We start from the raw sequence: 26550 nt of genomic DNA, 5'->3' as shown, positions 1-26550 counted from the left end.
TCTTCTTATACCCATAAGGAGAATGGGTAATGAAGAAATGCAAACTCCCAACTCATATAAAAATGTGATTGAAAAAGGGAAGACCCATAAAAGTTCTCATTTGTTGACCAGAGACAATAAAATGATTACTTAAAAAAAAAAAAACCCCACCTCTGGGGTCTTTCCAAATCATGGAGGAAAATAAAAACGGGACGACATGCTCCAGTCTTAAAACTCCAATGTGGCCCCAGACTGGATGCACCCCAACAACAGTAAATACCCACCCTCAGCAGCCTTCTGCCCACCTCACCCCACCGATATGAGGCCCTAGACTGGGTGAGCCCCAACAAGAGTAAATATCCACTCTCAGCAGCCTTCTGCCCACCTCACCCCACCAATACAAGGTCCCAGACAACTCAACAAATACTTATTGACCATGTACTATGTGCTTCCAACCATTCCAGGAGTTGGAATTATGTAACCTCAAGATGCCTTCAGAGGAGTAGGGAAACAGCTCAGTCAACATTTACTGTGTGCTGATGTGTTGCTAGGTTTAGAGGAAACAAATATCTGAGGAAAAAACAACTAAGAATACTCCAACCTGGGAAGTATTAATCTACACATAGGAGCAAGGAACAATTAATTCCTCATGGTGGGGTCACCCAGAGAAGGTAATTTTTTTTTTTTTTTGAGATGGAGTCTCACTCTGTTGCCCAGGCTGGAGTGCAGTGGTGCAATCTCAGCTCACTGCAATCTCTGCCTCCCAGGTTCAAGCAATTCTCCTGCCTCAGTCTCCCAAGTAGCTGGGACTACAGGCACACGACACCACGCCCAGTTAATTTTTTGTTTTTTCAGTAGAGACGGGGTTTCACCGTGTTAGCCAGGATGGTCTCGATCTCCTGACCTTGTGATCCACCCCCCTCAGCCTCCCAAAGTGCTGGGATTATAGGTGTGAGCCACTGCACCCAGCTGAGAAGGTGAGATTTTTAAGTTGGGTCTTGAAAGCATATTAGGATTTTGCTGGGTGTAACTGGGAAGGAGTGGCATTCCAGGCAGAAAGAACCGATTGAGCAAAGGTCAGGGTTGGGGGTGGTATGGGCAATTGGTCATGTGTGATACGGTGTGTAGTCAGGCCAGTGTTGCCAGAATACGGGGTCGGAGAACAAGAAAAAAGGACGTAAAACTAAAAGGCAGGCTGCAGTTTATGGCAGCCATGAACACATGCCATTCAAAGGACCTGCTGCATGGAGTGCACACATCTGACACGCTGCAGCCTCGGATCCGCCATACCATTCAAGTTAGACCATGTTGCCTCCTGGATGGCTTCTAGCCAGCGGCAGAAAATGGCAGTGTTGCTTGGGCCTGTCCATTTCTGCCTGAAGTGGGACTCTTCCCCTGGGCAATCTTTGGCTGGAGATCCCCGCTGGGCTGGTTGAGACATTCTTATAGCCACACCACAGTCTGATGCTCTTTCAACCGAACTATCCTTCCCTCTCTTGAGTCCCAGGAGTTAGATCTGGACTGCAGTTTGAAAGCTATCTTTTCTTTCCCTACTTCTGCTCCTTTCTCCTTTATCTTTCATAGGTTTTAGTTCCTCTTCCCCACAATAAATCTTCTGCATTTCTCATTCTGTTTTGGTGTCTGCTTCCCAGAGGACTCCAACTGGGAAGGAGCTTGGACGAATGTTTGGGTCTTGCTGGCAGTATTTTAAATAGGGAAAGCCATGGTCAGATCTGAATTTCATAAAAGCAATTCTAGCATCAGGGTGAAGAGCCAGCGGGTAGGGGAGACAGGGAAGCAACGGGCAATGAAAAGACCATTTAAAAGGACACTGCACTGATTGGTACAATGTTTCAACAAGGTGCAACTGGAAGTATATATGACTTACTATGTATATACCCTTTAACTCAACAATCTCAATTTTAGAAATCTATTTTATAGAAACGCTAGCACAAATGTATAAAAGTATAAGAGTGAGGACGTTTATAGTAGCCTATAGATATTATCAGGACATTGGAAAACCTCATGGTCATCTGTAGGGGAGAAGATGAAATAGAAGTACATCCATGTGGTGGAATACATACCAAGCAGCCTTTAAAAAGAATATAGCAGATCTCTATGTACTGTCATACAGAGAGGTATACAATAGACTGCTATTTGTAAAAAGCCAGTTGCTAGCGGGTAGCAGGGTTTTTGTTTGTTTGTTTGTTTGTTTTTTGCTTAGCAGCCAAACACATTTATTAGTCTTTTTTCTTTTTTTTTTTTTCAGGAACCCAAAAATATTTTGTAGTTATAATGTAGGCAACTGAGTTGCACATAATACAATCATATCTTTCCAAAATGAAATAAAATAAAAAAACTAAACAAAAACAAAAACAAAAATAAGCTGTTTAAAAGCCCAAAAAAACCCCTTCAGGAAACTCTTATATATGCATTACATCATGCCTGTAATCCCAGCACTTTGGGAGGCTGAGGAAGGTGGATCACCTGAGGTCAAGAGTTCGAGACCAGCCTGTCCAACATGATGAAACCTCGTCTCTACTAAAAATACAAAAATTAGTCATGTGTGGTGGTAGATGCCTGTAATCCCTGCTACTTGGGAGGCTGAGGCTGGAGAATTGCTTGACCCAGGAGGCAGAGGTTGCAGTGAGCCAAGATAGTGCCACTGCATTCCAGCCTGGGCAACAGAGCGAGACTCCATCTCAAAAAATAAAAAATAAAAAGCCAGTTGCTGTACAAAGTATATAGCATGCTCCCAATTTTCATAAACAAAACTGTACATATGTATATTTATAAAGATCCACATTTGTTTGCATAAATAAGTCTGGAAAGAGATACATCAACTGTTGACAGAGGCCACCTCTTGAAGGTGGTAGGGCTTTTACTTTTTATTTTCTATGTTGTGTTTATTTTGTTTGGTGCTTTTCTGTAATATATTTCCACTTCTTAAAATGATAAATATGGTTCACTTCTCTTGTCAGAACACAACGTTTTAATTTAAAAAGCTCCATATCTACTTGGAAATCCATATACAATTCATATTGTATTTCCAGAGAAGAAATAACTAAAAACTCCTAGAATAGTTGGGAGGGCTCTCAGGGGCCTGGTCTAGGTAAACAGAAATTAGAGATGAGCTGGAATAGAGCTGAACACAGGGTGGTGAAGACAGAAGTTCCAGAAGAAGCCAAGAGCGCTATCTTGAGTAGTGGGCAGGGGACCCACAGAAGCAGGGTGGGTGGAAGGTAGGAGTGAGAGGGGTCTGTGCTGAATGTGTGGGCCTTCAGGAGGCTCAGGCCAGCATACGGTGTATAAACGAGAGGTGATGCTGGCTCCCACTTTAGAACTCAGGAGAGTATTTAGGCCTAAACATTTATGACCTACAAAAGATTAAAAACTCCCCAACAGTACTCACCAATGGACTAAAATGCTAATTGTAAACAGTGAAGTCATTAAAAACCCAGAAAAATATTGGTGAATACTTATCTAAGGGAAGAAGAGTTTTGGATAAAAGAGCAAACAGCATTTTAAAGGACTAGAAATTTTAACTATATTAAAAACAAACACAAATACTTTAAAAACAGAACTCATACACAAAATCAAAAGGCAAGCAAAAACAGGGGATTATATTTACAGCAACACTGACAGAAAGGAAATGTCCTTCATATATAAAAAACATATGGCTGGGCGCAGTGGCTCATACCTGTAATCCCAGCACGTTGAGAGGCCAAGATGGGCGGATCACTTGAGGTCAGGAGTTTGAGACCAGCCTGGGCAATATGGTGAAACCTTGTCTCTACTAAAATACAAAAATTTAGCTGGACATGGTGGCTTGCGCCTGTAATGCCAGCTACTCAGGAGGCTGAGGCAGGAGAATCACTTAAACCAGGGAGGCAGAGATTTCAGTGAGCAGAGATTGCGCCACTGTACTCTAGCCCAGGAGACAGAGTGAGACTTCATATCAAAAAACAAAAAAACAAAAAACACATACACACAAAAACCAAATTACCTCCCCCCAAAAAACCCACAGATGAGTTTTTAATCAGTAATGAAAAAGACACTCTCCAAAGAAAAACAACACTGGAGCGAGATGGTAGTATGTGTCTGTAATCTCAGCTACTCAGGAGGTCAAGGTGGGAGGATTGCTTGAGCCCAGGAATTCAAGACCAGCTTGGGCAACATAACAAGATCCCATCTCTATAAAAATCAAATTAGCCTGCTATGGTGGTACACACTCATAGTTCCAGCTACTCTGGAGGCTGAGGTAAAAGGATCGCTTGAGCCCAGGAGTTCAAAGCTGCAGTGAGCTCTGATTGTGCCACTGTATTCCAGTTGGATTGACAAAGCAAGACCCTGTCTCTTAAAAAAAGAAAGAAAAAGAAAAACAGCATCGAATACGGTATTTTGTATTATAAAAATTATTTTGTACTGGTTAGAATTTTGTTCAGTTACATAAAACAGAAAACAACAGTGGCTTAAACAAGATGGAAGTTTCTTTCTCTCTTGCATTGAAAAAAAAGTCCAGAAATGGTGAGTCCAGGGCTGGTTTGGTGGCTCCAGGTGTCACCGGGGACCCACATTTCTTCTGGCTCATCCTGCCCCTATTCCTAAAGTGCAGCCCTTATTCTCATGGCTCGTGGTAGTTGCCAGAGTGATAGTCACCACATCCTCATTGAAGAAAGTAGGATGGAGAAAGGAGGGTGAGTAGAGGTCCCCGCAACTCCTGTTAAGGAGCTAGCTCCGAAGTCCCAATGACACTCACTTGCATCCATTGTCCAGAACCCAGCCACATGGTCATACTTAGCTGCAAAGTTGCCAGAGAAATATAGTTTTTAGCTGGGTAGAAAAGGGCTCAGCAAAAAATTCCCTAAGAAAGAAGGAATGGATACTGAAGAGCAATGAGCAGTTTCTAACATACATGTGAACAAAATTATCAAAAGAAATACAAATGTAAAAGATTTCAGGGTCAACCTTACCAACAGTCAAATATAAGTAAAGCAGGCCTTTTATGGTCTCGTCTGGCCAAGGTGTTGAAGAGCTGGCCGGACAAGTCATGAAGACAGTCAAGAGCTGAGTGTCTTCATGAAAACTTTGGGACAGTGTACATGAATAGAATAGGTTTCAGAGTAAAAATGGCCCTTTCTCCTCAATTAGGTGGCTCAGGGACCCAAGGGCAACTTCCTGGCTGTTCCCCCAAAAGTCTCCCTCCAACTCCTAAGTGACATCAGATTCTGTAAATGCTGGAAAGTAGAGAAAATTCTGCACCCAGGGATTCTCTAACTAAACTATGGCTAAAATTAAATTTTAGGTGTTTTTGAAAGTTCCTTAAAAAAAAGTAATATCCTCATGCAAACTGAATCAGCAGTTTCAGAACTTGAAAAAAAAAAAAGAACCTCTGTCATGTTTTTGGGGTATCACAAACTAAACATGAAACCCAGCCACCAACATAAGAACCAGTATTTGGAGAGTATGTGGGGGTAATGTTAGGCAACCTCAAGTTACGTCTTTTGGCAAATTCAGGACTTTACGAGAGCTCCCACAGATGGTGATGTCAATGCCGCTGCCCTGCGGAAGACACAGAGAAGGAAGGTGCAGAGGACAAGTGTGGACTCCACAGGCTTCTGAAGTTCATAGGCCTATTTTGAATAGCTGTTGTGTCTTTCTCCATCCAGACCACCACCAGTTACCTCTCACGATTTATTTGAAAGCACTTACTTCTAGTGTTTGCTCTTTTTAAATGGTTGTTGATTGGGAAAAATACCAGCGTAAACTGATGTTTCATGAATTCTGGGGGAGATGATCATTAGCGTGTGGGAAGCAATATGATATAATGATAAAATGTGTCCACGCTTTGGAATCAGAAACACTTGAGATTTGAGACCTAGCTCTGTGGTTTACCAGCTGTGTGTCCTGGGACAAGTTGTACTTCTTTGGGGCTCAAGTTCCTTGTCTTCAGATGGGCTAATACAGTGCTTCTTCATCATATCATCAGGTCAGGTAAGAAACAGATGGCAAACTTGAACTGGGACTTTTTACAAAGGTGTGGGGAGGGCTTAGGGAAATCAAGACGAGATACTGAAGCATTTGGAGGCTAGTAACAATGGGGAACTATTACCCCTCCTAGCCTGAGGGTATGAAAGAAGGGAATAAATGGGTAAGGGGATCCAAAGGAGGCAGCTATTGGAAGGGTGTCTGGCAGGAGCTGTGGGCTCCAGTGGAGGATGCAGTTGGCCTAAAGTGACCTGATGGGGACCTGGGGGAATAACTTAACCACTTGACCTGATTGGGGGACTCCTGATCTCATCTTCCTGTGTCCTTCCTCTCTTGCCAACGTTCCCCATGGACCAAATCTAACCCAGAATCCAGAGGCAAGAGAGATGAGTGATGTGGCCCACTCAGGTCAGCCTTTCAGCCCAGAGCAGGTAGAGAGGATAGAGTGTGGATCTGCAGGAGCAAATAGAAGATTAAACAAAATAGAGACTGTGATGAGCTTAGCATAATGCCTGGAACATAGTAAGTCCACAAGTCCTCAACAAATGTTAATTTACTTTGGACTTTGGACTCTGCCTGTTTTGCTTATTGCTTACTTCCTGGTTTTCATCAGGTCACGTATAGTTGAGATAAATTTGAAGTAATCAAGTGTTGTTATCTATATTGGAGTGTTCTGAAGGAGTAATGAGTGTATAAAAAAGACAGCCAGGGACTCTGGGGATTAGAGATGACAGAGAGAAACAGAAGAAGGAGGCTAAGTAAGAGAAAAGGATGGAGAAAACTGTATGTCCCCTGTAAGACTGGAATGAACACAAGATTATTTTACTTTAAAATCAAATTATACATTAACTGGGATGTGATAACAGTGTGTTCGCAATTTTACAGCCCAGTGAGACTTGCCAGAAAGGGATTTTGCAAGGAAGGTCTTCCTGCCCTAAAAGCAAAACCTAGTGTTTACTTCTAGATTAATAGGTTTTAACTCATCATGCCTGCTCCCCCAAAACCAAGTAGTCAAACGTGTTAACCTGGATATTTAAATACTTGTGTGTTCCTGCCTGGGTGCCCGGGTCAGGTGAATGTTCTATTCTGATTTGGGAAATGGTTGGAGTGTGTTGGTCCTCGCGTGGGATGGCTCCCAGGTGGGAAGGGAGCCCCAGAGAGTGATCTGAACAGTGGCTCATAAACTCAGAGTCCTTTCCTCAAGCCTTTACCAGCTGCTGACTTGGGCCCTTAGAAATCTGTCTTAATTCCACAAGCTATTCTCCAGTGTCTGGTTCAGGCTCCAGAGCACAGCATTCCAGGCTTTCTGTGATTGGTCCTGTCCACCTGTTCCATCTCTAAGACCCTCCGGCATCCTTCTCTCATTTGCTTACTCTGCCCTCCAGTCCTTCGCACAGGCCACTCTCTGTGCCTGGGACATACACTCTCTCTCCTCCTGGCTAACATTCCTCAGCCTCCAGGACCTCTCAGGTGTCCTCTCCTCTGGGAGCCTGCTGGACTTCCCACAGGGAGTTGGGGAGGAGTCTCCTCAAGACAATGCAGGGTAGGAGGGAGACCTCAGTTCCCTTCCTAGGCCAAGGTGGGATATACTGCCTGCTTGCAGCTTCCTTGTGGCCCGGACTTCCCCATTGGAGGCTAGATGCTAAACAACCCCAGGCCATGTGTCTGCAGGCCCCCTGAATACAGAAATGTTCCTCCAGCTTTCTGTGAGAGCAGCTGGAGCTGCCCATTGCCCACACTGACAGAGGAATGTGCCCAGCCGGAGGCAGGCACAGTGACCAGCACAACGAGGACATGACACACTTCTTCCTTTTCCCATATCCCTATGCTGAGAGTGCACATAGCTACCTGGTGGGAGCAGAAACTGGCCTCACTTCCTGGGGCCTGCTGGGCAGACAACGTGGCTCTCTAGCTGTGCCACAGAGCAGGGCAAATCTTTACTAGCTGTGGCCTCACTCCCTGCCCTCCCCCATTCCTGCAGAAATTGTTCTACCAGCTCAGCAGAGGGCCAGGTCTGGAATCTCTCACCTGTCCCTGGCCCTTCCTTTAAGTCCTCTGGTTTCCTGGAAATCATAAACAGTAGGAGACAGCCTTTATCACACCCTGAACAGTTCACTCTTAATATTTAATGCTGGAGGCTAAAACAACCAGAGACACTGGAGGCCTCCTGCTTACTCTCAGTGACTGATGTTTGCACCTGGTAATTGAGGTCAGGTTGTTTCTCTTAAGTCACATGATTTGCGTCAAGGCAGGAAGGTGTTGGGGCCACTTGTTGCAAAGAGACCAGGAGGCGATCACAGAAATGCTGCAAACCAGCTTTGGCAGCAAAGGCTGTGCTTTCATGGAAGCCAGCCCTAGGAGCATGGAGCTGGGCTGGCAGCTGGTAAATGATCCTCCTGGGGCCTAAATAAACCCTAGCTTTTCACTCATTGCAAGCTCAGGACGCCTTCCTCCCTCTAAGACACCTGCTGAATTGAGTTACTTTCAAACATTTCTGGAGTAGGATGGGACATTAGTTAATTAACAAATTAATTAAGCATGCTTAATAGTCACCCATATGGTCACTTAAGGGCCTCCAAATCACAGTATAGGTCCCACCCTACCCAGACATCTAACCTTGTTCCAGGGTTTGCTTGACCTCAGGCATTTATCTCCTGGTTGTCATGGAATCTACTCAGATAAACAGGAGCACACCAATCTGGCCCCTCTGCCAGCCTGAGATCCTTCTAAGAGCAGTGGAGCTCCCTGGTGGCCACCAGCCACCTGGGCTCCAGGCAGCCCAACACCCACTCCCATGCTGAGGTCTCTTGCATGGCCTCTCTAGGCACACAGTAGGTGCTCAGTAACTGCTTGTGGCATGGAGGAACTTCCCGGAGTGTGTGAGTTCTCAAGCTTCAAGGCCCCTAGATAAGCAGATTTCTCTCCCCTATCACCACAGTCAGTCACCCCAGGGACTACAGGGCAGGCCAAACGTGGCCAGTGACTCAGCTCCTTGGGTGATCCAGCTGGCCCACAGACCACTTCCTCTGCTCCCCAGTGCCGGATGGATGCAGATCTGTGAGGAAGGAGCCAGCTGCAGGCAGGCAGCTCTGCTGGAGGCAGGAAGGCATGAGGTCTGGCTACCACTCGCACTGGATGCCACACACACAGCCAGGGTGGCAGAAAGCCCTACCCGCCATGTGCCAGTGGGACACCACCCTCATGGTCTGTGTTTCCAGGTTTCCACCTGAGGGCTGAGCATACTCTCAACATGGACCTCCTAATTGCTCTCAAGGATGGACAGCTGGCCTCAAGGGGACACTGCCAAGGGGCTCTAGGAAGAAGCCACTGTCCCTCCAGACCTTAAAAATGGCTACCAAGGGCAGAGCCAGCAGTTTTCACTGAAAAGTTTCTCAAGTAGGACAGATTTCCCCCTCTGTGATGCTCAGCTCAGTCTGGAAAGGAGGTAAGAAAGACCAGAGCACCTGATCTCTCAAGGTCACCAAATTTAACCATTGTCCGGTTTAAAAGCGGGTAGTACAGAGGCCGATGTGGGCTCTGGAATGGGACATGTGAAGCCTGGGTCTGCTGCATGGCAGCAGTGTAGTCTTAGGTTTCTAAATCTGGTTATGTGAATGAAAGGGGCTAATTTATGTAACACTTTTAGTGTAATAAGTTCTCAATATAGTTTGGCTACTTAACTATTGTCTCCTCTGAAGGACACTGAACTAAACAGAAGAGAAACAGGGAAATAAACAGCATGGCACCACACATCAACAGAAACTTAATTATTCACCCTGGATAACTAAGCGTGACTACAAATAACAACATAGCAAAGAGAAGTTTGAGATCTTTGGCTTAGTCATTGTAGAATCCTGAGTCACAGCAAATGCACAGCCTCCATGAGGCTGAGCCACATATGAAAGCTGCTTCCACCCACAGACTGGTAGAGGTCACCGACATGCCTAACAATGATGATGATGATGATGATGATAAATATAGCCACCACGTGCACACAGGTTAAGCAGTTCAAACAGGTTATTTTGTTTAATTCATATCACAAATCTTTGAGGTAAGTATTCTTGTTCCCATTTTACAGATGTAGAAACTAAGAATTGAAGAGGCTGAATAATTTCCCAAGCATACCCCCACTCACCCACCCACGAGCAAAAAGGCAGAGCCGGGATTCAAACACAGGTGTGATTATGTGTGGTCATCTATCTCCCTTATGCTATGCTGCCTGAAGGAAAATTCTAAGTGCTGTTGTTTCTGGCAGAAACCCACCTGTGTAGTCGTTAAACCTACTCTGACAGGAGCAAGGGCCACCACTCTGTATCTAAGACCTGTGGGAACAGTCCTCAGGCAACAAGGTGACCGGGGCAGCTGCAGACAGGTATCTCTGCCACTGTCCCCTAGGGCAAAAGTCTGTTTCTCTTTCCAAACAGCCTGCTGGGAGCAACTATTTAGGGAGACCATACCTCCTCCCACACTCAGTTCCCGGGCCTGAGCCACAGAGTCCTGCCATGGGACGGAGGACCTGCCTGTCCTGCTCCCTCCCCACTCCAGGTTCCCAGAGGCCTCTGTGACAATTCCTGGGAAGGACTGCAGGATCTGGCAGGCAGCAGGTGACAGTGGAGGGAAAAGAGTCCTGAGAGCACACCACTCCTAACCCCCTCTGCCACTCACAAAACAAAGAGGGAGTCATGCCCCATCCCCTGCTGCCACGGATGCCCTTCTCAGAGTGGCAATGCCTAGGATTGAGGATCTTGTGTGCTGAGGAAGTCCTGCCCCCCAATCCCCTACAAAAGTCAGAACCAGCTGCTAAGGGGTTAGACACAGACAGAACTATCTGTCTATATTAACATTTCCTCCTAAAAAACAACAGGAATCCTGGGGAGAGACCACTGGCCTGGGACTCCATGAGCCCTGGCTTCTATCTCTGGCTTTATCAGGTGACCGTAGGCAAGTCACTTAACCTCCATGGGCTAGGCTTTCCTGCCTGTTGGGTGGGAATCATTACATATCATAATCACTACAGTTGACCTTCAGGGAGGCTGTACTTGGGCCAGGCACTGCGCTGGGTACATTATCACGTTTATTCTCACAGCACCTTTTGCAATAGCTACTATTTTCATGCCCATTTTCAGATGAGGAAACTGTGGAACAGGCTGGTTAGGGGATATGCCCAAAGTGACAAAGTTAGCAAAGGTGGACCTCGCACTCAGTACCATATCTGCTTTTCCATGCTCTTAACCACTATAGCAAACAGAGCTCTTTTACAGAGATCAAGGACAGAAGTAAAACTGTTTTGAAAGCAAAAAAAGCGGGGGGGAAGATGCATAAAATAAAGATAAATCACCCCCCCGCCACTGGACATAACTCAGGGAACAGTCCTAACCCCCTAAGAACCTTATGTGGAACTTATTTGCGGCATCAGAGACCTCCATCATGGAAAAGACCTCAGTAAGTCATTTCTTTCTTCCTCTTTCCCTTCAGGCAGGAATAATATGACTAACTGAATTATACAGGTGAGACCAGGAAGGTCAAGCAAGGGGTGATCATCTTAGGCCCTTGGCTGGCAGGTGAGGAGGAGACCGAGCCCAGGCTCCTGGCTCCTAGGGGAGGAAACAGTAATGACAAAAGCCCCTTTCCATGGCCAAGGTGGAACCCTTTCTACCAAAGTTTAAACATTTTAATATAATATCAAAGTGAATCTTTTCCAACCTTAAAAACATATTTAGTTTCCCTATAAAACTGGTCAATATTCAATTATAAATGTAGGTGGCGCTCTCCTCTTCCTCCAAAGCTCTGTATTAGGCAGGTTCACAATTGCAGACAACAGAACAAACAGTGGTTAGTTCAGCCAGCGATGACATAGGAGGATACTGGGTCCATCAAAGGCTCTCTGGGAGGGCTGCATATTTAGAGCCAACCAGCCAGGAACAATGCCTGAAACACACCGTACAGCTGGGCAAAGAACAAAACCCCAGCTTTCTTCAATGGCTGGCAAGGTGGCAAGGTCTGGCCCTCCACGCAGCCTCGGCTCTTCTCACTCTCCTCTCCCTGATGTGTCGTCGCCCTACTTGCTGCTTCCCAGGCAATCCCATCTCAGGTCTATGAGCTTGCCGTTCCCTCTGCCTGCAACCTAGACATTCACGTTGCTAGCTCCCTGGCTAGCTCATATGCTAGGATTCTACTCAAATGCTCCTTCTTAGAGAGGCCTGCCTGGACCTCTAAGTCTCTAGCCCTAGTACTCTATCCCCCTCTCTGCTTTCCTCTTCTACTTCACTGCTCCTTGACCTTGTGCTACACATTGTCTGTCTCCCCCACTGGAGTGTAAGCGCCACCAGGGCAGAGACTTGGGTTGTTCTGTTTGTTGCTGTAAGCCCAGGGCCCAGAGCCAGACCTGGAACAATGAGGTACTTAGCTATCTGCTGAATACTCTGTGAAGGAATGACAAAGGAATGCATGGAGAACTTCAAAGTTCAAATCCTGGAACTTCAAACTTGAAACCCCCAACTTCTCCTGCTTATGCTGGAGGATTAGGGCAGTAACAGGAGTCAACTTGTGCTGTGGCTGCAGCTGTGCTGTCACCTTGCCTGGATCTGCATCAGCCCTGAGGCTCTCACTTTGGAGGAAAGACTTGCCCAGGGACCTGTAGCTCTGAAGCTCCTCTGACAGCCTCTGCAGCTCTTGGAATTTATCTGGGCTGTTGCAGTGCAGACCACGGAGGCCTAGCTGAGTTCCTGCCCCTGCTTTCTTAGAGCCTCAGAAAGACAGGGAAGTGACTTACCCAAAGTCCCCTTTCACCCTATACACAGTTTAGTCCAGGGAGTGAGGCTGACATGCAAATGCAGCTATGTATAGACTCAGAGTCATACGAGGTCAGGGCTGAGTGGAGCCTTGGTCACATGCAAGCCAACCTGTGTCTGAAGATAATGCAAGCCAGTGAAGGAGCATGTACATGGACTCTGGAATCTGGCAGAACCAGCCCCTACCCACCAGCTGTGTGACCTTGGAGAATTATTTGAAAAGCAGATGTAAAATGGAAATACAAGTTTCTATTTAAAACAGTTGTCTGCCCCCTGTTCAAAAGCCTACTACAGTTGTCCCTCAGCATCTTCAAGGGATTGGTTCTAGGACATCTCCTCAGATACCAAAAGCCATGATGCTCAAATCCCTTATTTAAAAAAATGGTGTAGGGGTGGGTACAGTGGCTCGTGCCTGTAATCCCAGCACTTCAGGAAACCGAGGTGAGTGGATCACTTGAGGTCAGGAGTTCAAAACCAGCCTCACCAACTTGGTGAAACCCCATCTCCACTAAAAACACAAAAATTAGCTAGGTGTGGTGGCATGTGCTTGTAGTCCCACCTACTCAGGAGGCTGAGGCATGAGAATTGCTTGAACCCAGGAGGTAGAGGTTGAAGTGAGCCGAGATCGCACCACCATACTCCAGCCTGGGTGACAGAGTGAGGCTTTATCTCAAAAACAAAAAACAAACAAACAAAAAATGGCGTAGCACAGTCAGCCCTCCATATCCACAGAACCTGCTGGTATGGAGGGCTAACCATGCCTCCCATTCTTTATGATATCAAATTCAAACTCCTTGGCTTGATAGGCAAACTCCAAGACCACTAAAATCTGATTAACCAACCTGCCCAATATAATCTCTCTGCACTCCTCCAAATAAAGGTCAAGTTGGGCCCAGGTGCTTCCTACTCCTCACATCTGTGTGCCTGGAAACACCATCCACCTTCTTTTCTCTTTGAATTTACTAGAGCCCCAGGGGCAGGTCTCACAGTCTTCCCTGACTCAGGTTTTTCTAGGCACTAACAACTGGGTGCTCACAACGAGACCTGCCCCTGAGGCTCAAGTATTTGGTGTTACTTACAGGCAGGAACAAAGTTTTGACTCCCCAACCAGAACAAAGGATCCTCTAGGGCAACTATCTGTTGTCTTTTCATGTCTCCCCCAACCAGGCATTAAAACATGTATAGAAATTCCAGCTGACGGGCTTCTGTGAAGTTACAAGTCACAATTTGGTGAAAATGCCCTCAAATACTTCCTTTATTTCCCAAGGAAAGGAAGAGAAAGATAAAAAAATTAAATTAAAGACAAACTTAAATCATTCCCATTTCTGCATGCTTGGTCTGTGTGGGAAAAAAAAAATCATTTCATCTCTCTCTCCAATGCAGACTTGATGAGTAGACAAACTCCCTAAAAACAATACATACAGGCCTGGCGCTGTGGCTCACACCTGTAATCCCAACACTTTGGGAGGCCAAGGCAGGCGGATCACGACATCAGGAGTTCGAGACCAGCCTAGTCAATATGGTGAAACCTTGTCTACTAAATATAAAAAAATTAGCTGGGCGTGGTTGTGCACACCTGTAGTCCCAGCTACACAGGAGGCTGAGACAGAAGAATTGCTTGAAGCTGGGAGGTGGAGATTGCAGTGAGTTGAGATCGTGCCACTGCACTCCAGCCTGGCAACAAAGCGAGACTTTGTCTCAAAAAAAAAAAAAATGCATACAAAAAAAAAATCATACCAATTAGTCTCACTTAAAGGTTTCAGGAAGGAAAACACAGTTAAACTGAAAACGGTTAACTGGTGTTAAAAAAAAAAAAAAAGAAACCAGCCCGGAAATGTTTTTAGGACTGTGTCTATCAAAGTCCCTTAGGGACTGATTTGTCCTGCAATACATTCGTCACAGCACCTGCTTTCACTAAAAACCAACAGCCCAATGCTAGAGCTTTGTGAGTGAGATGCAGAGTAGAACTGGACATGGAGCTACACAGCTCTGAATCATGTCACCCAACAGCAAGCAACAGTCACACAAAGGATTACTGGCAGTGCCCTGTGGCCACTACGGTGGGTTCATATGGCCATGGGAAACTGTACAAACAGCAGATGGCATCCTGCAGCCCCAGCTTCTCCTTCTGCCTCGTTCCTGTCTCTGGTCCATGCCTTTGCTTCCCCACCAGCCCACTGCCCAAATACACTCAGAAAAAAGTCCCTGCACAAGCCTCCACCCAAATTAATTCCACATTCTCTCAAGAGAGACCTTGAAAGGTACTGAAATTCAGGGAAGCTCTTCACTAGACTCCTCACTGGACACCAAGAAATGATGTCGTGGCCCTTGACATAAATGCTTATTCCCATTTATGAAATGGAAATTATTTTCTTCTGAGCACAAAGCTAACAAATGTGATCAAAACAGAAAATAAACAATCTCAATTCAAGTGCTCGGAATGCAGCACAAATAGGATCTTGGGATAAATAAGATAGAGCTGTGAAATTAATATGGGTGAGAGGAGGGGAGGGTCAGCGGGAGAAGTCCACCAAGGGGCTGCAAGGCCTGAGCAGCAGTCCACCCTGGGAGCAACTGGAATAAGGACCGAAGGGTCCCCCAAAAGAACACCTCACACTCCCAGCTTGCCACACACTGGTTGAACTATTCTGGGTGGATACTTCCTCCCTGAATGGCAAAGGGGATGGGCCCAAGATGCAGAAGGGAAGGGAAGTCACACTCACAATGCAGAGGAGGTGCCCTTGTCCCTCATACTCTCTGCAACATTCCAGGAAGAATTCTGGTTTCATTGCTGCTGTTTTTTGTTTTTGTAAATAAACCGCAAAAAACAAATGGCCTCAAAATTGAACACATGTGATTCATACACCAAAACACAAATAATGCAAAACAAGTAAGAGAAAAACTATGGTCAGGCTCTCCACTCACTCATGGCTGGTGGCTGGCATTCAACTCTCCAGCAGCCAGGGAGTCCATTTTCTTGTTTCTCTGCTGTCCATCCTTAGGGACTGCCAGGTGGGCCAGGGTGTGCTGCCATCTGCAGGTCAAACAAAGACAAAACATAAGTGAAGGCTCCAATCACTTGCCTGAAGCCCCTCCTATCCTCAGGCAGCTGGAAGACCTGGGTCTGGGTCCTGGGACAAGAGCCAGGAGCACTTACCCAGTGCCAATACCTGCTGGGCCACAAACAGTCTCTGCTTGGGATCCCAACACAGGCAGCAGAGTCAGCAAAAACTGTAAGATATCAAGAAGTCAAGCATTTCTTAACAACAGCAGCAAACTCTTACACAGGGCTGTGGTTACCAGATACTGCTCTAAAAAACTTATACTTGTTTACTTATTTCATCCTCATAACAACGGGTAAATATTTTAGGTCTCTGCCAATTTGCCTGATTACTGAATTATGCTGAATCATTAAAATGAAGAACTTGATAATAGCCAGTTTCAAAAAGGGGTCAAATATGAAACTCTGTGAGAGGTTCTCAGCATCCTGCAGACATTCATTCCCTAAAAATTCATCAGGTGTTTGTTATGGACCAGACACTGCTCTAGGATCTGGGAAGAGAGAAGCAAATAAACAAAGTCCCTGGTCTCATGAAGATTCTGTTTTAGCGGAAGGAGGCAACAATAGAAAAGGAGACAAATGCCATGCAGAAGAAAAAGCAGGGAAAAAGAGAGCACGATGACAATGCTGTTAATACCCATTCATTTATGCACTTATTTCCAAGGACTTACTAACCATATAATTTCTTGCCCACAGTTGAATGCCAGGCACTGTGCCAAGGATGCAATTGTGGATAAGAAATAGACATAGTCTCTGCCTGTATGGAGTACTTACATAAGAAGAACGTTTATTATTAGTCAAATATTCACCTAAATAAATGCAAAGATGTTAATCTGTGATAGGTGTGATAGCAGAATTGCATGCAGTCCCTGTGAGAGCATCTCAAGGAGGCCTGACCTTGTCTAGGGGAGCCTGAGATGGAGTATGGGGAGCAGCAATGTGTTAGTCCATTTTTCATTGCTCTAAATGAATACCTGAGGCTGGGTAATTTATAAAGAAAAGAGGTTTAAGGCGAGGTGCAGTGGCTTACGACTGTAATCCCAGCACTTTGGGAGGCTGAGGTGGGTGGATGATCTGAGGTCAGAAGTTTGAGACCAGCTTGGTCAACATGGTGAAATCCTGTCTTTACAAAAAACACAAAAATTAGCTTGGTGTGGTAGTGCATCCCTGTAATCCCAGCTACTTGGGAGGCCGAGGCAGGAGAATCACTTGAACCTGGGAGGCAGAGGTTGCAGTGAGCAGAGATCACACCACTGTACTCCAGCCTGGGTAACAGAGTGGGACTCCATCTCAAAAAAAAAAAAGAAAAGAAAAGAAAGAAAAAGAAAAGAAGTTTATTTGGCTCACAGTTCTGTAGACTGTATAAGCATGGCACCAGCATCTACTTGGCTTCTGGTCAGGCCTCAGGATGCTTACAATCATGGCAAAAGGTAAAGGGGGAGCTGTCGTGTCACATGGCACAAGAAGGAGCAAGAAAGGGGAGGAGGTGCCAAGGCTCCTTTAAACAACCAGCTGTCACCTGAACAGAGTAAGAACTTACTCATTATCTCAGGGAGGGCACCATACCATTCATGAGGGATCCAGCCCCATGACCCAGACACCTCCCACTAGGCCCCACCTCCAGTGCTGGCAATCACATTTCAACATGAGATTTGGAGGAGGCACACATCCAAACCGTATCAAGCAGTGTCCCTGGTCACAAGCACACCCTATACACAGGCTGGATCGTGGGCAGTCAGCAGGGAGAGGAGGCAGGGTGAGACTGAAGAAGCAGTGTGACAACCCTTGCATGACATTCACTGCCACAAGAGGAGTTCGAGCCTTAACCCTGGAGAACTAGAGCACCACACAAGGGTCTTAGGCGGAGGAGTAACACATTTAGATGTGTGCTTTTAAAATATTATTTATGGGCTGGGCAAGGTGGCTCATGCCCATAATCCCAGCACTTTGGGAGGCTGAGGTGAGCGGATCACCTGAGGTCAGGAGTTCCAGACCAGCCTGACCAACATGGAGAAACCCTGCCTCTACTAAAAATATAGAATTAGCTGGGCATGGTGGCACATACCTGTAATCCCAGCTACTCGGGAGGCCGAGGCAGGAGAATTGCTTGAACCTGGGAGGTGGAGATTGCGGTGAGTCAAGATTGCGCCACTGCACTCCAATCTGGGCAACAAGAGTGAAACTCCATCTCAAAAAAAAAAAAAAGAGAGAGATTATCTATGTAGGCTGAGTAATGGCCCCGCCAAAGATGTCTATGTCTGAATCCCTGGAGGCTGTGCGTATGTTTCCTAACATGGTAAAAGGGACACTGCAGATGTGATTGAGTTAAGGGTCCTGAGATGGGGAGATTATCCAGGTGGGCCCAATGTAATCACAAGTGTCCTTATAAGAGGGAAGCAGGAAGAGATGTGACTTCAGAAGAGGAGCCTCAGAGTGATATGGCACGAAAAAGATTTGGCTTCGAAGAGGAGGAAGGGGCCCTGAGCCAGGGAATGCAGCCTTTAGAGGCTGGCAAAAGCAACAAAACAATTCTCTAGAGCCTCCAGAAAGAACGCAGCCCTGCCAAAGCCTTGATGTCAGGACTTTTAAAATAGTAAATTTGTGTTATTTTAAGGCACTGATTTTGTGGTAATTTGTTACAGCAGCAATAGAAGAATAGGACACACTAGCTCCTGTGGAAAACCAGACTGGAAATAAGGGCAAGGGGAGACAGAGCTCAGCTGGAGGTCGCTGCTGTGATCCAGGCAAGAGGTGTGAGAGCTTGTACCACCATGGTGGCCGTGGGGATGGAGAGGAGTGGTGGAGTTGAAGGACCCCAGCAGGGGAAGAGCCCGCCAGTGAAAGGTCTTGCTGCAATCTGGCAGATGTTACTGGAATGCCATAGCAGGCCTCTTTCAGGCTCAGGCCCTGGCTAGAGCCCAGCACCTCTACAGAAGGAGGAAGCTTGCACCAGGGCTGTAGAACACTCCCAGGTAGTCACACCATTTACTCACTTAACCTGCCAACCCCATTTCCACAAAACAGTTCAAGAGTCTCCAGGAACAAGCCCTAAGAAAGAACACCTGGGAATTTTTACTAGGCAAAAGGTAGCAATGATTTCTGCCAAGCATTGAGCCTTGCAGTGAACTCTTTTTTTTTCCCCCAGGAGATTTTGTAATTCTGGAAGAGAGGTGTCCAAATTTAAACATACACATCTCCAACCCAGCAGAACCATGATTAAATCCAACATCTAAAAACTTCACAGTCAGCAGAAAATGCAGAAAGTAAAGAAAGACTAAACAGCGCTGGGCGCGGTGGCTCAAGCCTGTAATCCCAGCACTTTGGGAGGCCGAGGCGGGTGGATCACGACGTCAAGAAATCGAGACCATCCTGGTCAACATGGTGAAACCCTGTCTCTTCTAAAAATACAAAAATTAGCTGGACATGGTGGCGCGTGCCTGTAATCCCAGCTACTCAGGAGGCTGAGGCAGGAGAATTGCTTGAACCCAGGAGGCGGAGGTTGCGGTGAGCCGAGATCGCACCATTGCACTCCAGCCTGGGTAACAAAAGCGAGAAACTTCGTCTCGAAAAAAAAAAAAAAAAAAAAGACTAAACAAGAAACTAGAAAACTCTCTCAGCATCTATTCTTGCTTAATAATCCAGACCTACTTAAAAAATGGGGCTGTTGAGAAGAAAAAGCAATAAAAATTATTTGAAAGAATTTTAGAAACATTCTCCCATTCTGTTGAGATTCACTCAGGGTGGCTGGCAAATATTAAAGAAATATTAGGGAAAGTTATAGGTTAGTCTCAAACCTTTTGGAAGGCAGAAAGGTTTTATTGGGACAGGCTAAAGGCAGCCGCCTCATTTATATTAGCATAGGAAAGGCTTTCCCGGCTTAAGTCTGTTTACCCCACCTCCCTTTGTCTCTACACAGTTTCTTCATGTAAACTTTGGGCTGGATGACACTCTCTGGGGGAGATCAAAGGGAAATTACCCGTTAATAATGTTTTCTCTGGGCCCAGAACCTAAAGCTTTTATCATTCGTAAAACCACTTTTAATCATGTTAATTATCCACAAGCGGGTTGACTTAGAACCTCTGTTATGAATAAAGGTGTGGAGGTAGAGGGAATCGTGGTTGTTTGCTTGCATTTCGCCCTCTAAAAGCAGCCGACGACATTTCCTGGCCCACTTGAATCACTGTAATGGTGTGAGAGTGCATTTATTCATCTGTCGTTGAGACTGGGTCTGCAGGCCACACCTCCGAAGGTAGTGGTCAACGTCTCACACCATTACAGTGATTCAAGTGAGCTAGGGATGGTCAATTGGCTGCTCCATTCTATTCCAAAAACATAAATATACACACGCTAAAACCAAGTATCTTGGGTTGTATTGAGAGATGACAAGGACTTCTTAAGGGTACTTTTTCCCCATGACTTTGAAGCAGGTCACAGGGACCTAACTGAATTGTAAGAGCATGAAAGGATCCAGGAATGCCTGTAGGTGACAAAATACAAGGCAGTCCTGTTAGCGTAGGAGGAAGTTAATTTAAAAATAGATATATATATATATTTTCTGGTGACAAAGTGACATATGTCTATTATTGGAAAACACAACTCCTGTAGTCCAATGATCCAGAGATAACCCATTTGGAAATATTTTCTTCCAGTCTTTCTCCCCATTGATTTTGGCACACATGCACGCATGCACGCACACACACACATACACACTCATACTCACTTCATTTTTAACAAAATTAGGATATTGTATATACTTTTATAACAAGTTTTATGTAACAGTATATGATTCTCCATGTATTAAATATAGTTTTTCATAATGGTAGTATTCCATCCTATGAAAGTATGAAAATCACTTAACCAGTCCCTAATTGCTGAACAGCTGAGTAGTTTCTAACTTTACGGTACCATAAATCATTGGGAGGAACCTCCTTATTGTCAGATCTCCATATGCAAGCCTCGAGCCCGAAAGTCTAAAGTCCTGCTTGCCTCCGGCTGAAGTCTCTCACCCACTGTCTGCATTCCCCATTGTCCCTGATCGCCCAGCAGAGCTTCCCACAAACCCCTCACCCAACCCTGCCATCTTAACTGTTCTTATGATAATGTAAATACCTCTCGCCCAACCCTGCCATTGTAACTGAACTTTTATACTCCTTGCCCCTACCCCCACCACTGTAACTGAACTTAACTCTGCAACACCCCCCGCCCCCCAAAAAACTACCCAAACCAATAAAACCAACTCCTATCCCACTGCCCTTTGCTAATGCCCTTTTTGGCCTTAGTTCACCCGCACCCAGGTGAATAAACAGCCATGTTGCTCACACAAAGCCTGTTTGAAGCTCATTTTTTCAACACGCATTACAGTAATATCCCTCATCTACAGGAATATCTGTGTGTATAGCTCTGATTATTTCCTTAGGGTCATATTTCTACAGGAATATTTGTGTGTATAGCTCTGATTATTTCCTTAGGGTCCTATTTCCTATATCCATGCATTGCCATTATTATTTTGCTATAATTAAATACCATCTGTAATGAACTTAACATTTCTCTTTATATCAACTCATTTCTGTCCTTAAACAAATGTATTTTAAAAGCAAACCTGACCGGGTACGGTGGCTCACACCTGTAATCCTAGCACTTTGGGAGGCCAAGGCAGGCAGATCGCCTGAGATTAGGAGTTAGAGACCAGCTTGGGCAAAAATGGTGAAACCCTGTCTATACTAAAAATACAAAAAATCAGCTGGGGCATGGTGGCACATGCCTGTAGTCCCAGCTACTCAGGAGACTGAGGCACAAGAATCACTTGAACCCAGGAAGCAGAGGTTGCAGTGAGTCGAGATCACTCACTGCACTCTAGCCTGGACGACAGGCAAGATTCTGTCAAAAAAAAAAAAAAAAAAAAAAGCAAACCTTATTACCTTATTTAAGTGGAAAACCAACATCATATGCCATAAATGAACGCAATCATAAGAATGTTTCATTGGAATAAAAAACCACTGTGGTTAAAATATAGTCAAAATACTGCTACCCCTTTGCTCATTCTTTTATATCAAATGGGAGATTAAAGAGGCTTAGAGAGGTATTAAAGACAAACCAGCACCAAGCTAAAGTTTTTCTCTTTCCCTTGATCAGAAAGCTGAAAAGGAATTGAGCAGGGGAATAACTTTCTCATTGTGAGTCAGTGTTAGACAATGTGGCAAATGGGTCCCAACTAGAATTACCCTTCGCCACCTGAAATAACCCCACATGAAAACATGCCTTAGGACATATTCTTGAAGTAGAACTGGGATAAAACGTATGGATACTTTAAGGAGCTTCTGATAACCAGAGCCCAAACACATCCAAGTTAGTTTTACCATGAGAGTGCCCATTTTACTTCACCTTCGCAAATATTAAAGTACTATAAACAAAAATATTAAAATAGTTAAAACGTTTCAGCTTTTTAGTGTAAAATATCCAGCAGCTGAATCTTCAAAGGCTATTTTCATGCTCCTCTACCTAGTTCCTGACCCTAGGGCAGGACTATTTTATAAACCTTCAGTTAGTGGTAAGCTTACAACAAACTGATATTGCACTTGGTTTCACCAAGCTAAAGTAAACTCTGTAAAACACGAGGAAGTGACTTTAGCATTTGCAAATATTTCAGAATGCCTTTGTGCCGCAAAGGTCAAATGAGGATCAGAACTGCATGGATTCCAAAGTATACTTTGAGAAATAAGAGACCCCGAGAAGCATTACTCAACATACAATTAGCTACAAATTTTCAGCAAGTCAATGAAAAATCCAAAAGAAATACATGTTTAAACTTTCCTATCCTAGATAATAGGCAATTGCACAAATAGGTTAGTTTATATTGCAATTATTAATATTTCTAAAATAGAAAAAGGAAAGTGTATTTTGAAGCATGATGAATTATAACAATTGGAATTGTCCAGATTATTTTAATAATTCCTGGGCAGATACCTATGTGTGTATGTGCCTGTGGGGAAAAGGTGAGGAAAAAAGAGAAGTGAAAAAACATGCTTAAAGATTTCTTATGTTTGGAAAGAGGTTATAGGTTCTGATTAATTTTTGCCAGAGAGGAAAATACAAGTTTATCTAAGCTTAAGAACCAAATGATGGCCTATTGTAAGATACAGAACTTTCAACTCACTTAATAAAAAGAAAGAAAGAAGAAACAGGGGACAAATACACTTTGATGAATACATAGAGTCACAAGAAAAAAAAAAACAACACATGATAAATACATGGCAAAACAAGATGGCAAAAATAAGACCACATTTATCATTGATCAAAATAATTATGAATGAATTAAATTCCATTATTAAAAGACCAAGACTTTCACCCTAAATGCCCATGAATGGAAAATGGATAAATTATGATACACATTCAATTTTAATGGATGTGTATGTGTGTGTATGCATGTGTATGTGTGTGTATACACCACAGAAAGAGGCCCATGAGTTACAGTTTAGGAAGTTGTAGAAAAATATTTGTATAAGCACAGGAAAGGGTCCAGAAAAACACACCAATGTGATAACTGTGGTTGGCCATAGAGAGCGGGTTTACAAGAGGCAGAAGTAGACTTTCCTGTTTTCACTTTACAAATGTCTACACTGTTTGAATCTATTACAAAAAGCATGTTTGTTATGTTTTCCAAAGAAACATGAAAAAATGGAATAATAAATGTAAGGGCAGAATCAGTGAAACAGAGGATATAGAGGACCAAAACAAAAGGTGGTTAACAAAACCTGAAGCATTTATTTGAAAGCAGATAAACCTCTAGTGAGACTGATCAAGAATAACTGACAGAGGATTGAAAAAAAAACAAGATTACAGAAAAAGGAAGAAATGACAAATAAAACAGACATTTTAAAATTTATAAAGAAATAATATAAATATATGATAATACATTTGAAAATACAGATGAAATGAATAAATTTCTAGAAAATAAAAATTGCCAAAATTGGCACGAAAATGTGAATAACCACTTAAGAGACTGAAATAATTTTGAAACCTTTTCCCCATAGAGTTTCAGACCCAGAAGATTTTACAAGTGCCTTCTACTAACTTCCAAGGAGCAGAAAATCTCTATCTTAATAGAGTTGCTTTAGAAAATAGAAGAAAAGAGAAAACATTTCCCAAGTTGACGTTACTTAATTTTGAAATGCGGAATATGGACTGTACAAATAAAGAAAAATACAGGATAGCTTTGCTTATAAACATGGATGTTAAACTCCTAAATAAAATATTATCTAATCAAATCCAAAAGTATATTACAAACACATCATGATAAAGTGATTCACTACTTTAGTTGATTGTGGAAGAAGTTATTAGTGCTCACCAATCTCTTTGTTCTCTTCCTCCTGGGAACACCACCAGGCTACATTTCCCAGCCACCTTACAAATAGGTGAGACCCATGAGACTAGACCATGCCAATGGAATGTGAACAGAAGTGAATCTAATTTTCTGGCGCATTAAAACAGCAGCATTTTCTAAAAGCAATCAGTACTCAACACCATCCTGGGGTAGGGCGGCAGGGGACCCCATGTTTTAAAACTTAGGACCTCAGACCATCTTTTGTCAAATTCAGATGGTTTTTTCAAAGTTAAGATCATTCAAGTTTTGTTTCATAAATCAAACCTTATGATCAGATCTGTGAGATTAGGCTGAATTCATTATTATTATTGAGACAAAAAGTGAGTTAAAGGGGATTCTTGGTATTGTCCTGTGAAATCTGTCATTACTTAAATGTAAGTTAAGTACCTGATGATTTAGTCACTTTACTCTCAGCTCTTAGCTCTTTCACCCATCTGTCCCTGTTCTACACAACCTGCCTTATGGGTAACTTGCATACACATTTTCTCTCCCCAGAGGATGGGGAACCCACTAAGGGCAGGGGCTGTTTCCACAGCCCTGGGGTGGAACCCCCTTCTTGCATACCAAGAATGAGTTGGCTATACCTGACAAAGGGCAAAGACAAGGTGGCACGCATCTTTCATGCTTCTGCTGGCAGATGCAGTGGACTGGAAATTTCCTGGTCTGGGAAGGACTCCATCTGTAAGTGTACCCTTCCCTGACCATCTATGCCAGCACCAGGATGGAGGCCCCAGCAGAGTGAGCCCCTCATTTCACATGGGCAGGGCCAGGACAAGGAGGCCAAATCCTGGCCTAGTTGCTCTCCATGCCCACGATCAAAGGAGATGAGCTGCCAGCTTGCTAGGTCATGGAACACTTAGAAGGCACCCCAAGTGCCCCCAGGTGCACCAGATCTAGGAAACTTAGGCAAACTACACGAGGGATGGGGTGCGGCCCAGTGGGAAAAAGGCGTCTGACAGGTAAGCAGGAGTAGATTGTGAGCTCAGGTTAGGCATACCTGCTCGGCATTTTACCTACATCCTCCCACTTCGATTTTTACCAACACCCAGGGAGGTCGGTGCTCTACACAAAGGAAACGTGTGCTCAGGTGGCCCGACTTGCCACGGTCCCAGCTCCCCCCTGGGCTGCTAGACCCTTGGCACGCTTGTCTGATGCCTCCCATGTCTTCCAGCCCGGTTTGGAGGCTCAAAGCCGCGAAACCTAGCGGTGCCGCGTCTCAGGCCCTCCCCACCCCAGCGGCAGGACCTCCGACCCTGCCAGCGTCAAACGCCTGGCGTCCAGCCCGACGGGTCCGCAAGGAGGAGCCCGCGAGGCGGCCGCGAAGGGGTTGCGCTTACCTCGCCCGGCGCGGGCCGCGGCCTCAGGGCCCACGCTCCAGGCCGGTCGCCGCTGCATTCTGCGCCCCTTGCCGGGAACGGGAGCTGCGCCAGTCCAGGCCACGACCGCTTTCATTTTCCTCAACGACATTGGCAGGAAAGCGAAAGCGAAAACCTTCGGGAGGCGGGACCGGGGGCGAGCGCGCGGGCCGGCAGCCAGAGGCGGGGTCGGCGGGCTTGGGTCTGCGCGTGGCCTGCCCGGTGGCATTCGGGCTGGAGCCGGGCCCGCCGAGTGCCCGCGAGCGAGTCCGCCACGCACACCTGCCTCGGCGGGACCTTGGCCCGGGCTGGGCAGGCCCGCTGCAAGTGGAAAGGCGCCCGCGCCGCCTCGGCCGACGCGGACAGGTTCCTCCATCTGCCCTTCAGAGATTCAGCGTCTACTTGGGCATGTGGCTGGCAGCTAGCCCGGGACCTGACCCCTGGCAGCGCCTCGGGCTCTGGCCTGAGGAGGCGAGTGCCAGCCTGAGCAGCTGGGACCAGGCCTCTGAGGGGCCCCCGTTGGAGGGATCTTGACCATGAGGTACCAGGCACCTCATCTGGGGTCAGCGGAGAAACCAAAAGTCAATGACGTCGGGTCCCTTCATCCGATAAGAGAAACTGGAACAGCAAGCCTCAGGTTTGGACTCCTTGGTCTAAGCGGTGCCCATCAATATCTACAGATTTAGAGATTCCAGGGTTCAATGTCTAGCTGTTTGTTATTGTCTGTGATTTGGGGCAAAATATTCAACTAGTTAGACTTAGTTACTTCCCTTGTAGGATGGGGATAATAATCATAATTACTTCCAGAGTTTTAGGAATGAAATAGTAGAAGGAAGAAAATACGTGAAATTTCTGTCAGCTTCTAGGTGGGCTCCTTGAGAGCAGCAGCCAAGTCATTGTTTATCTGGATGTTTGATAGACATTCTCCAATGGCCAGGCCGTCAACTTGGAGCTGTCTCCATGATAACAGGATAGTTGTCAAAGTTTGGACATTAT

General features: G+C 45.2%; 1 long non-coding RNA gene across 2 annotated transcripts in view; it reads right to left on the bottom strand.

Annotated features, from left to right (window-relative positions):
* LOC105712198 (uncharacterized) overlaps nt 1–25568 on the bottom strand; it is a 65603-nt gene extending 40035 nt beyond the window's left edge. The window contains exons 1-3 of one of the 2 annotated variants that reach the window (XR_010338764.1): nt 25537–25568; nt 17885–18007; nt 15684–15792 (exon numbers count right to left, since the gene is read on the bottom strand). This is a non-coding gene — a long non-coding RNA (uncharacterized LOC105712198). Of the gene's footprint in view, nt 1–15683; nt 15793–15915; nt 17095–17884; nt 18008–25536 lie in introns of those variants that run through there. The other variant, XR_002477484.2, reaches the window with a different exon arrangement.
* Nucleotides 25569–26550: the final 982 nt, after the last annotated feature.

The sequence above is a fragment of the Aotus nancymaae genome, unplaced genomic scaffold, assembly GCF_030222135.1.
Source record: "Aotus nancymaae isolate 86718 unplaced genomic scaffold, 86718_ANA_hifiasm-v0.15.2.pri h1tg000064l_1, whole genome shotgun sequence".
Lineage (NCBI taxonomy): Eukaryota > Metazoa > Chordata > Mammalia > Primates > Aotidae > Aotus > Aotus nancymaae.
The sequence above is the reverse complement of the archived record's forward strand: the minus strand, read 5'-3'. Positions and strand labels throughout refer to the sequence as shown.